The sequence below is a fragment of the Macrobrachium nipponense genome, chromosome 48, assembly GCF_015104395.2.
Source record: "Macrobrachium nipponense isolate FS-2020 chromosome 48, ASM1510439v2, whole genome shotgun sequence".
Lineage (NCBI taxonomy): Eukaryota > Metazoa > Arthropoda > Malacostraca > Decapoda > Palaemonidae > Macrobrachium > Macrobrachium nipponense.
The window spans coordinates 20,041,229-20,056,401 of NC_087223.1; the positions used below are offsets into that span (position 1 = coordinate 20,041,229).

A 15,173-nucleotide genomic window follows, 5' to 3' on the forward strand; every position below is an offset into this window, starting at 1 on the left:
TGTTGTGACATCCAAGTCCTAGAACACCAAATAAACACACACTACACTAAGATGATCATCTTCAAATGATGGACATGTAGAAACTTCTGCAATTAAGATCCTTATGTGTAAGATTAGGCCCCATCCCCCATTTTCTTTCAATAATAGAGAAATCAACATGATAGTATGCACTATATATTCATCATACAAGCAACCAACTTACATAGCAGGCACATGTAAACTGCGGCCGTTATGAGGTAGCTGTGAACCGACTGCAAATACCAAGAGCTGTTTTGTGAGCTGCAACCCCGCCCTCTCCCCCAAGTATTCCATTACAGTACGTAATTCCAAGCATCAAAGGCAAGTTTTGGCCTTTATGTCTATTTAAACATTTCAACTAAAGAACATACTTGCTGAAAAATTTAAACCATAGTTTTTCTTTCAAATACACAGCTACTCCACTTACTTGATGTGAAGTTATGAAAACCTCAACCTCAACTCCAACATTAATACACGTAGGGAAATGTTTTTCAAATGATGGAAGACTTCCAACTTCTGCAATGAAGATCCTTTCGTATAAGGTTAACAGCACCCCAATCCCCTTAATTTCAATTAACAAGAGAAATGAACAAAGATGTATACACCATATAAGCACCATACAGCAACCAACTTACAGACCAACTGGTGGAAACAAGGATCCGATATACGTAGTGAAAATGTGGCCGATGTAAGCTGTGGCACTTACGAGGTGGCAGAAAGAGTAACTGCAAATACTAAGAACTTGCTTTGTGAGTGGTACCCCCCCCCCCCATCCCCATTATTTCACTAATTTCAACTATCAAGAGAAGTTTTTACCTTATAGGTCTACCTATTACTAGCTTCTGATAAATCTCACTGCAAAAGGAAGATTATAGGTCTCCTCTTAGATATGTCCACCTACAGTAACGAAAACATCTCTAGTAGAATATCATAGCGTCATTTACCGAACAACTCCACTTACTTGGATGTGAATTTCCGACTCCCAGACCACCAAAGTAGACATTACACCACGAAGAGGGCTTTAAAAGATGAGTGTGGGAACTTCTGCAATTAAGATCCTTTGGCATAAGGTTAAAAGGCCCCCCCCCCACCCCTTTTATTGCAAGAGAAATGGACAAGCTGTATCATATATGCACCATACAACAAACTTACACAAAATGCAGATGCAAGGATCTGTTATATGAAGTGGGACAATGGTGGATGCAAGCTAGCTGTGGCACTTATGATGTGGTAGAGAGAACTGCAAATTTCAAGAACTTGCTCTGTGAGTGGTAACCCCCGGCCTCCCCCCTCTCAATATTCCATTACCTCCATTGCTCGAAGTTTCAACTTGACTTTACTATTAATTCAACACAATTACAACTTCAGAAAAAGCTCACTGCAAATTGAAAAGTCGAGCTATCTTCCAAATACATGGCAATTCCACTTACTTGATGTGAAGCTCTCAAAACTGGGATTCCAACATAACCACCAAACCAAAGAAAATGTTCTCAAATGTTGAAGTGGAAAATTCTACAAATCTGCAATTAAGATGCTTTCGTGCAAGGTCAACAGCCCCTCCCCCCCTTATTTCTATTATTAGGAGAAATGAACAAATATGTACAGCCATATATGCACCACACAGCAATCAACTTACACAGCAAAATGTAGTTAAGCATCCAAGGTACAAAGCGCGCAAGTGGCAGACGCTAGCTGTAGCACCTCAAGCGGTAGAAATGAGAGGACTGCAATTACCAAGAACCTGTTTTGTGAGTGGTCTCACTACCCCCCCTCCCCCTTCCCCATATTGCATTACATACTTCATTTTAATAAAAGACAAGTTTTCATTTTCCATATCTTTCTTATTCAACAGTTAACTTCTGAAAAAACTCCCTACAAAGGAAGGCTATTGCTTTCTCTCATACACATGGCTATTGAAGTTTCTTCTACACAGCAAAATGTAAATAACAGTCATCGTTACCAATCGTTCAAGAAACCATCAGTGCAAAGTGGAAAAAGGCAGCAAGAAGGGCACATCACTTTGGTATTGGTACCCACTCGGGTGTTTCTGCAATATCAAAAGAAGAAGTGTTACAGGGGGCCCCCCCTCCCAAAACTTAAAAAAATCTGTAGCCAAAATTCATACAACACTGAGCTATTCCACTTACTTGAAGTGAAGTTCTTAATCCCAGAACACCATCATCAATTTCAAGAAAAGTTTATCCAATGATGAACTGTGAAAGCTTCTGTAATAAGATCCCATAAGGATAACAGCCCCAAACCCTATTTTAACATGAATTGTTAAAACAACTACTATCCCTAACATCAAATATCAAGGGAAGTGAACACAATCGTAAACACTATATATGCATGACAACCAACTTACATTATCAAATATCGAAGCGAGCGAGACCATTGCGGATGTAAACTGTGGTACGTATGAAGTAGCAGAAAGGACTGTAAATACCAAGAACTTGCTTTGTGAGTGTTAACCCCGCCCCCTTCCTAAGTATTTCATTACTTCCATTTCTCAAAGGAAAGCATTACTTATACTTCTACCTATTTGCAAACTTTAAAAAAAAAAAAAATTATTATAAGTTTCTCAAATATCTTTACACACTTGTCATATTTTGAATACTGGAACTACACTTACTTGATGTCATATTCTGAATATTGGAACTTCAATGTATAAACTACACCACACAAAAACTGTCCTTCAAATGACGAAGTGTGGAAACTTCTGCAATAAAGAACCTCTGGCATAGGGTTAATGGCCCCCCGCCCCAGCACCCTTTACTTCAGTGAACACAAAAAACACTATATAAACATCAAACAACGATCAACTTACATGGAAAAATATTGACGCATAGATCCAAAAATATACAGTGAGACCTGGCAGCTGTTAGCTGTGGAACATATGATGTAGAAGACAGAAGAATGCAAAAAACCAAGAACTCTCTTTGTGGTATCCCCCCTTCCCCCCAATATTCCATTGCAATATTCCAATTATCAAAAAGTTATATTCTTACATATCCCTATTCAAGACAACTTCAGAACAAAATCACTACAAAAAAGAAAACTATACCTCTTTTCTCAAATAACTACATACAATTCTCTGCTTACTTGATGCGAAGTTCTGAATGCTCAAACTCCAATATATAAACACAACACCCAGGAAAATGTTCTTCAAACGGCAAAGTGTGGAAACTCCTGCAATAAAGATCTTTAGGCATAAGGTTAACAGGCCCCACCCCCCTTTCTAATTTCCATTATAAAAAGTTTACTCCATCGATGCATTATATAGCAATCAACTTACATTGCAAATTGTAGATGCAAATATATCCCAACATGAGGAGGGATTACGACTGACGCAAGCTCTAACACTTATGAGACGGCAGAGAGAGGACTCTAAATACAAATTAATTGCTTTGTGACTGATTACTACCTCCCCAAATTCCATTTATTCTAATCATAGCTCTCCAATTTAACCACAACATGACCACTTGTTAAGGGAATACTTCATTAATCTTGCATGCATTTGAGAAAATATCACTAAGTTGATGCCAAAAAATAGAAAAATCAGTTACTGATAGCTGGTAAAGCATAAGTGATCTGCAACTTGCTAGAATATCTGGCATTACACACCCAATTATAAAATGGCAGTCATATTTCTTATCTTTGAGGATCTCAACAGCAACCACTTCGGGGACAGATGAGGGCTCTGACCTGCGTCTCTTAGGGCACCAGCAGAAAGAGGGCGGCTTCGACCTGCGTCTCTCAGGGCACCAGTAGAGGGCGGCTTCAAACTGCATCTCAAGAGCACCAGCAGAGGGGGTAGTTTTGACCTGGTACTCTCAGGATACCTGCAGAGGAGGTTCCTCTCTCAGGGCACCAATAGTGTTTTTTTGACCTGCATCTCTCGCGATACCAGCAAAGGAGGGCTTCGACTTAAGTCTCTCAGGGCTCCAGCAGAGAGAGGGTGGTTTCGACCTGCATCTCTCAGGGTACCAGCAGAGGACTTTCACCTCTCACGGCACCAGCAGAGAGAGAGAGGGTAGTATTGACCTGCGTCCCTCTGGGCACCAGCAGAGGGGGTGGTTTCAACCTGCATCTCTCAGGGTACTAGCAGAGGACTTTTGTCTCTCAGGGCACCAGCAGAGAGAGAGAGGGTGGTTTCAACCTGCATTTCTCTGGGTGCCAGCAGAGAGATAGGGTGTTTTTGACCTGTTTCTTGGTGGCAGCTGGGGAATTCGACTTGCTTCTCTATGGAAGCTGGGGGAGCCGACCTGCATCTCTAGGAGGCGGTTGGGGGAGCCGACCTGCGTCTCTCGGCGGCGGCTGGGGGGGATTCGACCTGCGTCTCTCGGCGGAGGCTGGGGGAAGTCAACCTGCGTCTCTCGGTGGCGGCTGGGGGGAGAGCCGTCCTCTCTCTCTCGGCGGCTGGGGGGAGAGTCGTCCTGCGTCTCTCGGCGGCGGCTGGGGAGAGAGTTATCCTGCATCTCTCGGCGGCGGCTGGGGGGAGAGTCGACCTGCGTCTCTCGGCGGCGGCTGAGAGTCGTCCTGCGTCTCTCTGGCGGCGGGTGGGGAGAGTTATCCTGCATCTCTCGGCGGCGGCTGGGGGAGAGTCGACCTGCGTCTCTCGGCGGCGGCTGGGGAGAGAGTCCACCTGCATCTCTCGGTGGCTGCTGGGGGGAGAGTCGTCCTGCGTCTCTCGGCGGCGGCTGGGGAGAGTTATCCTGCATCTCTCGGCGGTGGCTGGGGGGAGAGTCGACCTGCGTCTCTCGGCGGTGGATGGGGGGAGAGTCGTCCTGCGTCTCTCGGCGGCGGCTGGGGGGAGAGTCGTCCTGCGTCTCTCGGCGGTGGATGGGGGGAGAGTCCTGCGTCTCGGCGGTGGATGAGTCGACGTCTCTCGGCGGTGGATGGGGGGATCGCTGTCTCTCCGGCGGTGGATGGAGAGTCGTCTGCGTCTCTCGGCGGCGGCTGGGGAGAGAGTTATCCTGCGTCTCTTGGTGGCGGCTGGGGGGGAGTCGATCTGCGTCTCTCGGTGGCAGCTGGGGGGAGAGTCCACCTGCATCTCTCGGTGGCGGCTGGGGGTAGAGTCCACCTGCGTCTCTCGGTGGCGGCTGGGGGGAGAGTCCACCTGCATCTCTCGGCGGCTGGGGGTAGAGTCGACCTGCGTCTCTCGGTGGCGGATGGGGGGTCGTCGTCCTGCGTCTCTCGGTGGCGGCTGGGGGGAGTAGTCCTGCGTCTCTTGGTGGTGGCTGGGGGGAGTCGTCCTGTGTCTCTTGGTGGCGGCTGGGGGGGGGAGTCGTCCTGCGTCTCTCGGTGGCGGCTGGGGGGAGTCGATCTGCGTCTCTGGTGGCACTGGGGGAGGAGAGATCCTTGGATCTCTCGGTGGCGGCTGGGGGGAGAGTCCACCTGCGTCTCTCGGTGGTGGCTGGGGGGAGTTGTCCTGTGTCTCTCGGTGGCGGCTGGGGAGGAGTCAGCCTGCGTCTCTCGGTGGCGGCTGGGGAGGAGTCAGCCTGCGTCTCTCGGTGGCGGTTGGGGGAGAATCGACCTGCGGCTCTTGGTGGCGGTTGGGGGAGAATCGACCTGCGGCTCTTGGTGGCGGTTGGGGGAGAATCGACCTGCGGCTCTTGGTGGCGGTTGGGGGAGAATCGACCTGCGGCTCTTGGTGGCGGTTGGGGGAGAATCGACCTGCGGCTCTTGGTGGCGGTTGGGGGAGAATCGACCTGCGGCTCTTGGTGGCGGTTGGGGGAGAATCGACCTGCGGCTCTTAGTGGCGGCTGGGGGGAGAGTCGACCCGAGTCTCTTGGTGATGGCTAGGGGAGATTTGACCTGCATCTCTCGGTGGCGGCTGAGCGGGGGGGGGGATTCGAACTGCATCCCTCAGTGGTGGATGGGGGAGTTGACAGCAGCTGGAGACTCGACCTGCGTCTCTGTGGGAACTTGGAGAGTCTATCTGTCTCTTGGCGGCGGTGGGCGAATCGACCTACGCCTGTCAGTGGCGCAAAGGAATTGTCTTGCATTTCTCGGTGGCTGTGGGAGATTTGACTTGCGTCTCTTGGTGGTGGCTAGGGATCCGACCTACATCTCCCTGTGCGGCGTGGAGATCAGGCCTACATCTCTTAGCAGTGGCGGAGGAATTCTACCTTCATCTCTTGGTAGGGGGTGGGGATTTAACCTACATCTAATAGTGGCGACGGGGGGACCAGACTAATTTCTACCTGGATACGTAACCCACAGTTCATAAAATTAAAAACAAGGTCCGTAAAAATGAAAATGCTTCGGTAAGGTTTCCGACTGCACCCCAAAATATGATTAAAATCTTGTTTGCAAATTATTACAATTACCTAAAATATAAGAAAATTTCGAAGTAATCTATATTTTCCCACGGAATAAAAACCAATGTACACACACATCTGGGCACTTACTGTGACAGTGCAAAGCAGAAAGGGAGATATTGGACATAGTATATGTAGCAGGAGGGCTCTGTAGAAACAACTCTTGTGCACATTGACTTTCTGTGAATTACTAAGATTTGTTAAGTCCCATCCCCAACCCCCTTTATTCCTTCAATTTCCATTTTGAGGAAATTTACAATAGAGATTTCACACTTATTTCAGGAAACCTACATAGACAAGAATCAATCTCTTCAAAAGGCATTAAAATCATGGACAAACCAGTTAAAATTCCCAAAATTCTAAAAAAAAAAAAAAATGGAATTGTACTCAATAATTTATAACGTTAACTTCCCTTACTCATCTAATGAGGTACTAAACAATACAAGATGAAATATTACCAACAGTATACTACCTTTACTTCATGATACTTCATGCGGGTCTAAAAAACTCTTACGAAACAAATAAAGTTGAAAAGCTCCTTCACTCTAAAATTTCTTTCAAGCAGCTATAACAAAGTTAACAAAGTTAACACCTCTATCAACATTAAGTAATGTCAATATCGTATGCAGCACAAACATCTACAAAGCTTCATTTACTGAATACAATCTCATTATTTTACCCACTTATACGTAAACATCTGCACAGAACACCAATCATCACAAGACAACCCACTTTACCAGGGGGAATGTAGTCTTGGTGTAAAATTACCTGGGGCCCCCACATTTTCACTGAGGGTACTGAACGAAGATATAGAAAAAACGTACCAAAGACATGAAACTTCATCAAAACTTATAGTTTTCCCAAACACAACTTTACATTAACGAGCTCTGTTAACTAAATATGCTGTACAAATAAACAAATGATTTTCTCTTCAATTTCTATAATTTTTCCGACAAACCAGCTTTGGGGACAACACTGCACTGGTAGGAGGACAATGTCTATCAAACTTACAGAAGCCAAGAACATCACCTTGTCAACAGTCAACAATATCAAATGGCACTTTGCCAACTTCAAACTTCAAAAGTCTTCAGACTGTTAAATTGTTTTCGCAGGACAACAGCAACACTGCAACAGGAAGTACACCCAAAACTCGCATGCTGAGGACGACCTTCCAGAGGATGATTATCTGCAAATAACAAGAGCCTCCTTCCATTGGGTCCCCCCCCCCCCCCCTCCTAAATGACATATATCTAGATTTAATCACAATTCTGTTTTGTTTTTTTTTTTTGGTACAAATACACAATTATATCAAGAACATTCCTTACTAAAACTTACTTAGAATGGCAGTAGATTTAAGCCATCACATCAAGTGGACCATCACATCGAGTGGAGAACTGATCAGAAGGCGCTTCAGTAGATATTTTGTTTATGAAAAGTTTGTCTTACAACAGGGCAACAGCTGAAGTTTTGCTGTTCAGTACAGTGAGGCACTACAGAAGTTTCTGTAAATTCTCAAATTGTTGGGTTAGGATATACCCCACCCCCCCTACAACAACTACAACAAATTTTAAGAGTAAGGACTTCAAAGATGTATGAGCAATATATATCAAAAAGATCTCTACTGAAAAATACTCATTGCAGACAAAACTCACTCGGGTAGCATCAACATATTAACCAATGGCGACGAGCTGAAATGTTACCAGAGGAAAACAACGCTTCTGTTTTAATGGTATTGCAATAGTTTCTGCAATAGCTAAAAAAAACCCTCTTGGATTAGAACCCTCTCCCCAATTCCCAGTGAAATATAAAGCAAAGCAACATATCCAGTATCAAGTATTTTTTTTTGTAAAGCAAAAAAAACTCATAATAAGGCATAACTTTTCCCATAACAGTTCACTTACTTATACGCAAAGGTCTAATCAGAATCGACAAACAGAAGACAAACACTGCACCGAGATAGTTCAAATGGAGAGGTGTGGGCATTCTGCAATTACCAAAAATTCTCTGGTGTATGATTAACCCCTCCCCCCCATTATTTCAACTGTCAAGGGCATAAATCCAAGTGTATAGACTATACTACAATGTACAGCAATTAACTTACATGGCAAGATGAAAACGCAGCCATCCAAAATACGAAGTTGAAGTAAAAGATGTAAACCACGGGACTTACAAATAGCGAGGAATAGTGATGAGAACTGCAAATACCACACGGGAATTACCAAATACCAAACACTTTCCAAATTAGTCAACCCATCCCCCCTATTCATCTTTTTCTTAATAGTCTTTCATCCCCATAATTTTTCTTAAAATATAAACTACCGACATTAACGTTATTATTCATCACATAACAGATTATTTGCCATAGATCAATTCAAACAAAAACATCACAAGACACAGTAGACATCTGCACGATACAATTATACATTACCAGAACTTCATTTTGTCATTATCGCATACAAAAATATAAAATGATATTGTTATGATACAAAGTTTGTTCATACTTACCTGGCAGATATATATAGCTGTATTCTCCGAAGTCCGACAGAATTTCAAAACTCCCGGCACACGCAGTGGTCGGCCAGGTGGTAGTACCCATTCCCGCCGCTGGGAGGCGGGCGTAAGGAACCATTCCCATTTTCTGTCAGATTTTTCTAGTGCCACTGTCTCCTGAGGGGAAGGTGGGCGGGCCACTTTGATTATATATTATCTGCCCAGGTAAGTATGAAACAAACTTTATTGTATCATAACAATATCATTTTGTTCATGAATCTTACCTGCCAGATATATATATAGCTGAATCCCACCTTTGGAGGAAGGGGGAGACAGATTCGATTTTGGGAAACAATTGCATATATATGATTGATATTTTGGTTCCTTAACTGTTAGCATCATAAGCTTGTCGCTGTGGAGTACCGTCACCCAAGTCTGCTTCTGCTTTACTAGAGACTCCGCTAGGTAGTGACCTGTGAAGCTGTTGAGTTCTAGAGGATCTGTCAACGGGGGCGTGACCACAATGCAACTAGATCCTATATTATAGACCTCCAATTTCGGTACTGCATTCCTAGAGGTGCCAGCAAGGACGTGACCTGTGTAGCTGGTGCGCTCTAATGAACTGTCACGGGGAGCGTGACCACAATGTGACAGATCATATAGGTGTTGTTTAGACACCGAATGCTGTTAATGCTTCACTGGAGGTGCCAGCAAGGACGTGACCTATGTAGCTGGTGCGCTCCAGATGATTTGTCAATGGGGGCGTGACCACACTGTGACAAAAACATTTTACCCTACTATGAGGCGAAGCAAAAACATTACCACCTGACTAGCCTATCTGGTTAAACTTCGTAAAACCAAGGCTAATGGAGGGAAGTCCGCCTAAGGCGGCCTACCCAAGACCACAAAAAACTAAACACCTACATAAACATAATAAAATAAAAAATAAAAAGAAATAAAATTAAAAAGTCCAACCTAACATATTATTTTCTAAAAGATAGGAAGAGTGCTATCTCTGTCCCCCAATATATTGCTAGCTGCGACATATGGGCCCAAAGAGTAGCAGTTCTCGTATGTAAATCCTCACCTCCCGAAGGTAATGAGAGGCAAACACTGAATTACTACACCAAAACTGTGGCATTCAAGATGTCATTGAGTGCCATGTTCTTTTGGAAGGCTACCGACGTAGAAATAGCCCTCAGTCTATGCGCATTCACCTTCAACACTTTCATATCACTGTATTGACAGGATGAATGCACTTCCTTGATGGTGCCCCTCAAGAAAAAAGCCAAAGCATTCTTTGACACTGGTAACCTGGCTTCCTGACCAAACACCACAAGTTATCAGAAGGACCTCTTATAAACCTTGGTTCCTATCTTTTCAGACGGAGGGTTGACTTCCTAGCTATTGCTTAGGAGTCTGCTTCGTCACAAGAGCTCAGCGAGGATGTGACCTATGGGTAAGAGTTCTTGTGGGTTTGCCGATGGGGTCTTATCACTTACTCGGCAAAGCCTAACTGGCATTTGTCAATGGGTGCTAATCCATCATATGACCATATACCTATGCCTATTAGCATAATTAAGGAGCACAACACCGATCCGATCACCTGATCCTAACAGAGGGTTAGCGCTTAATTTTAAAAAGAGTTAAACTAAAAAATTAACTCACTAGTTAAGGATCAGTGTCGGCTCCCTATCCCAGCAACGTATCCGCAGACACGAACAACCAAGAGAAAAGGATCTCTTGTAGGTTGAATTGACATCCTTCGTGTCCGGGAGGCACACAGAATTGCATCTCCCGTAAGTGACAGCTCATATGCCCTTTATGACATATTGTTATGGAACCAAGAAGAATTCATAAAAGCTCGCACTTCATGCATAGGTTCGAATGGACTGGACATGAGGAACTTCAGAACTACATCCAAGTTCCAAGACGGCAACTTGGGTTGTTGAACCTTCATCGTTTCGAGAGATCTCAAGAGATCGTGAAGGTCTCTGTTGTCCGCCAAGTCCAGGCCTCTGTGCCTAAAGACAACTAAAAGCACACTCTTATAACCCTTGATTGTAGAGACTGCAAGTTTTAGATCCCTTCTCAGAAAAGGAAGTCAGCAATCTGGCTCACAGGTCGTGGTGGAGGAAATGCCGTTCTTCTTGCACCAAACTCCTCGAAGACTATCCACTTCGATTGTACACTGCGTTGGAAAACGCTCTTCTTGCACTGGCGATAGCTTTCGCCATTGACATATAAAAGCCTCTCGCTCTGGCCAACTTTTGGATAGTCTGAATGCAGTCAGACTCAGAGCGAAGAGGCTTCTGTGGTACCTCTCGAAGTGGGGCTGTCTGAGTAGATCTGTCCTTACTTGGAAGCGCCTCGGGAAGTCTACTGCAAAGGCCATGACCTCTTGTGAAACCAGCTCCTATCGCAGGCCAGAACGGGGCGAAAAACAAAGTCATTCTCGTCCCTTCCAACACCGCAAACTTTCTCATGACTTCCCCTAAGATCTTGAACGGGGAAAGGCGTACAGGTCCATCCCCGTCCAGTCCCAGAGAAGTGTGTCTATCGTCACTGCAGCTGGGTCGAGTACTGGGGAGCAGTACAGTGGAAGCCTCTTCGTTCTGGATATCCACGAGCGGACGTCCCCATAACCCCCACAGCTCTTGGCATACCTCCTGATGCAGTCTACTCGGTTGGCAGAAGTTGACCTCGTCTGCTGAGGCGATCTGCCCAGACATTCTCTACTCATGCTACAAACTTCGTAAGGATCATGACGTCCAGTGCTCTTGCCCACAGCAAGATCTACTTTGCCAGAGCAAAAAGGGACTGAGACTGTGTTCCTCCCTACTCCTTCAAGTACGCCAGAGCTGTGGTGTTGTCTGAGTTGACTTGGACTATTTGACGAGAGACTTTTTCTTGGAAAAACTGGAGAGCTAAAAAGATGGCTGCCATTTCCTTTAGGTTTATGTGCCAGGACACCTGTTCCCCTCTCCAGGTGCCTGCCACTTCTTTCCCCTAATGATGCTCCCCATCCCGTGGTGGACGCGTCGGAGAACAACACTAGGTGGGGCTCTGAAGCTTGAGAGACACGCCCTCCGACGAGCTACACTGGATCTAGCCAACATTTCAAGTGATGTTTTACCTCTCCTGAAATTTCCAAGATCATGTGTAGATTCTTGTTTTCTTTCCAATTGTACTTGAGAAAAAATTGTAACGGTCTGAGGTGCAGTCTCCCCAAGGAAACAAACTTCTCCAGCGAGGAAATGGTCCCCAGTTAGACTCATCCATTCCCTCACCGAGCACGAATCTTTCCTTAGGAAGGCTAACACTTTGTCTAAGCCTTGCTGCTGACGTCCCTGGGACGGAAAAGCTCGAAAAGCCACTGAATCCATCTGAATCCCCAGATACACGATGGATTGGGTTGGGATCAGATGTGACTTTTCGAAATTCACCAGTAGTTCCAGGGACTTCACCAACGATTAAGTTGTTTGAAAATCCTTCAGACACCGCGTTTGAGTGGAGGCATGAATGAGCCAGTCGTCCTTCGAAGATAACAATTGCGAAGGAGGAGACTGAGGGGCCGCAGGCTGAAACTATTCTTCAAAAGAGGCTCGAAGCCATCAAACCAAGACCTCTTCTTCTTCTCAACTGACACACGTTCCGGGGAAGATGGTAAACCGTGCTCTCTAGACAACCTCTGGAGAGCTGCATGAAATCTAGAGAGCAAGGCAACTGGCGAAAGAGCGGAACGAGGAGAAGGAGAACGAAGGGACTGCCTGGACTCTTGATTGGCAGCCTATCATCCTTCCTCTCGCGATGTGGCTTTGCCTTTCTCACTGCAATCAACAAAAGTTGTTGTTGCAAAGACACAATCATCCTTTTCGATGGAGAACATTCCTTCTCAGGCAAAAGGCTGATCCTTTGAGAAGACGATGGGCGAGGGGAGCCTCCTCCTTCTCACATGGACCGCCAAGGATATATCTTAGGAGCGACCGAAGCGCTCAAAAGCATACTCATCGGAAGACGTCCTCTCCGGTGAAGATCGCAACACAGTAGAAAAGAGAGAGGACGTGAAGCGTCCCCCTCCCTGAGACCATACATCATACATCTTAGCTCTCTTTTACTGCGGAAAGTCTTCCAATTGCCCAGGAGACGACTGCAAAGCAGAAGGAGCTAACGGACGAGAAGCGTCCCCCTCCGAGGAACCAAAGACGACGGCCGCCTGTGCGACCTATAGCGTCTTCGTTCTCCTCAGAGGGAGCGAGACCCTCCGAGAGTTCCAACTCCTGCGCGAGGACGTCTCGAAGACTAAAGTAATCTTTCAAGATTCAAATTCTATGAGATTATGAGCCATGACATCACCTATAGACGAATCTTGACTATGAGAGATGTTCAGAATCATTTCTAGATCATCTATGCTATTCCAGTTTTTCTGCAGGAAAAACTGGAGAGGTGTGAATTTCAGTCTATTCAGGGAAAACAAACTTCTCCAGCGAGGAAATGGTCCCCTGCAATTCATTCATTCCCTCACCGAGCATGTTTCCTTCCCTAATAAGGCTGCGTTTCACTTAAACAGGAGTAATTTGAAGACACTGTAGAAGATTGTTCATTTGTTTCTTCCTAAAAGTCTCCTTCCTGAGATCCATTACTATTCTCTGATTCTCGGCGAATGTCTGAAGAAGCATTACGTTGTGCGTCCATCCAAGTGTCCTGCCGAGCGTCGCGCTCGGCGCTGTCGTATTTGGCAGCGGAAGGAATCCCCTTCATAATCGAGCAAGGGACGTCTCGGCGAGCTAATTGACTGCATCTCTTGCACATCATTCTTGTTTCGAGGGAAATCATGTGTGCTATGCCGCTGTAGACTCGGACAGAATTCTGTTACCATGCGGTAAACAGAACCGAAAAAGGTCTAATACATATATATATACATACACACACATATACATTTACACATACATATCTATCATATATATATATCTATATATATATATATATACATATATATATAATATACACATACATTTATATATATACACATACTACATACACATATATAATTTATTTATTTATTTTATTATTATTTTTTTTTTTATGAAAAAATTCTCGCAAAGTGAAGATGTTCAGCCATGTATGCTAGAATTCCCCTCAACCCGAGGCTAAGGCCGTGATTGTAGGGTAGAAATATGGTTAGTAGAAATATGGTTTAGCTAGGTCCGTCAATCCCGCAGGAGAGAGAGAGACGTAACCTACTGCGCATGGCAGACAATCAGATGGAACTGAGCACTGGCATTACGCATTAGTGACAGCAGACTCAGAGAACGTTCGTCGTTCTCGCACTGCTCTGCCTGAGTTGCCACCTACACCATTCTACGAATGAATAGGTTTACTATCATTTATAGAGCAGAAACCAAAATCCATCAAACTGGTATATTTAAGCGAAACTGAATTTGCTAAATATAAAGGCTAACTTGGTATTGTCATAACAATACCTTAAATGTTTAAAAATAGGGAAACCGGCAACCCCTGAATAGTTGCAGGGAGAACCGATTAAATGTAATAAGAATAATCGTACTCTCGGTTGTCCTCCGTAGGAGTAAAACTATTGGGTATGAGTATATAACTTGAACCATACAACCGTTTGATAGTAATATGACGTAAGGGCAAAAATTAAAAATATTACTATGATACAACATCGCTTGTTCACCTTTACCCGGCAGATATATATACATATATCAGACTGGTAAGTTTTATGAACAAACGTAGAGTATTTTAGACACTTGGACAGCTACCTCCCTACTACATCTGCCTCACCGAGGTAGGGAGAGCCATCACGCGGTTAGTGTTTTGTCAATGAGAAATTATACGCTTACGCGATAGAATGAACACTCATGGCATTATCACTATACTACACTACAACTACCTATAACTTTCCAATGCAAACATGATTCCAGGCTACGCAAAGATTTAAGAATCACAGATAGGGTATTACCCTCCAAAGACACTATTGTAGGGCCCGAAGGCATCACAGGTCTTTGGAGGGATAAATTCTACTGGACGGATATTTTGTGTTACACGCCTGGAGGAAGACCTCCTTACACTATCACGTTCTAGTTTACGTACCTATGATTCATAAGCCTTCCACGCAGAATCAGACATATTTTCACACTCGTTGCAGCGCTCATCAAACATACAAACATGTTTCCTACAATTCGCGCACACTGTATGAGGGTCTACCGAAGTTTTCGGTAGCCTAACCTTGCATTCTTCCACACAACATACTCTGGCCTAGTCGAACTAGATCCAGACATCGTAAGTTTAAGGAAAAATCAAGCCAAAATAAAAACAATC

At 44.8% G+C, this 15,173-nt stretch overlaps 1 long non-coding RNA gene across 1 annotated transcript; it reads right to left on the bottom strand.

Annotated features, from left to right (window-relative positions):
- Window positions 1-3,771: 3,771 nt before the first annotated feature.
- LOC135205105 (uncharacterized) lies at window positions 3,772-4,843 on the bottom strand. The gene is made up of 3 exons (XR_010312484.1): window positions 4,628-4,843; window positions 4,352-4,526; window positions 3,772-4,316 (listed from the first exon to the last, which is right to left on the bottom strand). It is a non-coding gene; the product is annotated as an uncharacterized LOC135205105 (long non-coding RNA).
- Window positions 4,844-15,173: the final 10,330 nt, after the last annotated feature.